The sequence below is a fragment of the Humulus lupulus genome, chromosome 3 (genome assembly GCF_963169125.1).
Source record: "Humulus lupulus chromosome 3, drHumLupu1.1, whole genome shotgun sequence".
NCBI classification, from domain to species: Eukaryota; Viridiplantae; Streptophyta; class Magnoliopsida; order Rosales; family Cannabaceae; genus Humulus; species Humulus lupulus.
The window spans coordinates 268,050,446-268,053,329 of NC_084795.1; positions in this window are offsets into that span (position 1 = coordinate 268,050,446).

Sequence of the window (2,884 nt, forward strand, 5' to 3'; positions counted from 1 at the left end):
ATATCCTGCATTTCGTCTCTGCTTAAGAAGGATGCTAGAATGTAATGCCTCGAATTTCCTAATAAGGGTTAGGACCTTGATTAGGAGGCCGGGAGGGCCATAATTGATTTATTATGATATTAAATGATTATATGCATGTTAATGTGAATTATATTGTTATATGAAGATAAATGCATGCATATGGGTGTATTTATAATTATAAGGGCATTTTGGTAATTTGGCCTGTTAAGGGCATATTTGTATATTTGGGTGCATATTGTAATTTGTGAATGAGATTTCATTATTATGGAGATATATTATAGCTATTCAGCATGAGACGATCTTATATTATGAGTTAGCGGTTTTGTCATAACGGGGTCGATTATTGGGTAATAAGAATGTTTATTTGATGATAAATTGGGAGTATTTGAGGTCAGGAGGAAATTCTGGAAGTTTTGACTATAATGTCCTCGGGGGTGTTTTCGGGACCCGAGCACTAGGTTTTATTTAAGGTTACTTAAGCTTGAAGTAGCTTGTAAGATAGAACGTACGTTAGAAAACATTTCCTCTCTCCTTCGTTAGCTCATTTTACCGTTCGAAGCCTTTTTGAAGAAATCTCGAGTTCTAGGAGTCGGAATCAAGCGAGGATCGAGGCATAGCGATCCTAGGAAAGATTAGAAGCTTCTTTACCGAAGGATTCGATGGAAAGCAACCCAATCAAAGGTAATCTAAGTTTAAGTTTTGAGTTTTTAGAGGTTCAAAGCTTAGAATTGGCTTTTGTGAATCGTTGAGTTTTTGGTTCGATTGAGCCTTGGGTTTTGATGGTTTTGGACCATTGGGAAGCTTGGGAACTTTGATTTGATGATTTGGTAATGTTTAGGCATGATTTTGGAGGCTTTGGGATGTTGAAAATCGTGTTTGGGGATGGCTCTGGGTTGGGGGCCGCGGCCCTGTTCTTAGGCGCTGCGGCCCTAGCTCGAAGAAGCAGGTGGAACAGTTTTGTGCTTGCTGGGCGTCGCGGCCCTTGCTTCTGGAGTGGCTGGGGGCCACGGCCCAAGGTGCTAGGGCCGCAGCCCTTGAGCAGGGTTGAGCCCGTTTGTGCGTTTTGGCCCCGGGAGCATGGTTTTAGGCCTCGGGATCGTTCCTACTACCCGGATTAGTGGGGATTGATGTCCTGGAGGCTAGATCTTGGTTTGGGAACCCTTGATTATCATTTTATTGATGGTGTCCCGTATTTTCTTATGACTAGGTGACCGCTAAAGGACTGAAAGTTGATCGTTCTCAAGGGTCGTTCTTTTATTCATTCTAGCTCGAATCTGAGGTAAGAAAACTGCACCCTGTGTATGTATGACATGCATGGTTATTCTTGATGCATGTTGGATTATATATGTGGCATGCATGATTATTGTTGAGGCATGTCAAGTGATTAAATACGATGCATGTGATGCACGAGAAATATGTGATTAGGGCATGCTATGATAATTGAATATGAGAATGTTCAGAGCTTGAGCCTCTGTGTTTATGCATGGTCCTAATTATACTAGTAATTGTTGAGTAAGCATCCGGAATGCCCTGTATTCAAATATTGGATATATGTGATATATGTTTGGTGGCATTGCTTACTTGTTTATGGCACTGACTAGTCAGGGATACTGACCTAAGAGTCAGAACCGGCATAAGCGTCCTGAACGCAAAGCCGAATAAAGATTAGATCTAATCGATATCAGCATTGAATGGCTCTAAGGAATTAATGCTAGACCGACCCTAAGGTCGATGAAACTTATAAGCGCTTGGCTAGTCTAAGACTAGTTACTCAGAGCCAGGGCCTAAGGCCCAGGTGACCGTTTGTCACATGGCTAGGGAACGATGTTCCAAGGTTATGACTCTATGGTCATGAGGAAGGTTATGTTGGTGACTAATCACCATGCACCTATCCTGTTTGAACTAATAAAAAGTTCACTTGTTTGTTGAGCCCCAGTGACCCTATCGTCGCAAGATTAAAAGGGGCTAAACCCAACTCAGTGACTTTTGCGACTGTCACCTATTTGATTGGGCTAAAAGCCCTGGATGATTATTATGATCATTGGTTGATGTGTTATACTCAACATTATGTTTCTATATTGGGCTAAAAGCCCTTGATGATTATTATGATCATTGGTTGATGTGTTATAATCAACATTGCGTGGACTCATTTGCCTGCTGGAGTAGGGCTATATCTGCTAGGCGTGTGCCTTATGATCTTATGACATGTTATAACTGTTCATGAGCATATTAAGTTTTCTTGCTGGGCTTCGGCTCACGGGTGCTATGTGGTGCAGGTAAAGGCAAAAGAAAGCTGGACCATCTTTGAGTTGGAGAGCTTAGGTGATGATGTGTACATATGCAGCTGCTCGTCCACCACGGTCGAGGTTTGAAGAGGAACTAGGGTTAAACCCTGTTTTGCTGCTTAGACCGGCTTGTTGTAAATATTTTCTTGTAGTAGACTCTGAAATTATATTATTGGGATCCCAATGTATATAATAAATGTTCTAATGAAACGTTACATCTTAACCAAAAAAATTAATCCCTAAACTGTTAATCATACTTAGTTACACGATTTTGGCCAAATGACTCGATTAGCGAATTTAGCACTGTTTACAAGGCACACTGTAATGGTCCCTGGAGTTGGGGCGTTACATAGAATATGGTGGGACTTAGTTTAGCAGACTAACGATGTCGCCACCATGATATGTACAAGATTTGTGGAGCTGTTCCACAAGAAGTATTACAACTCAGCAGTCATCGCTACAAGGGTTGAGGAGTTCGCTAGTTTGAAGTAGGGCAACTTAACGGTAGTAGAATATGCTCGGCAGTTCGACAGATTAGCCAAGTTTGCACCAGAGTTGGTTCCAACTGACTTTCTGAG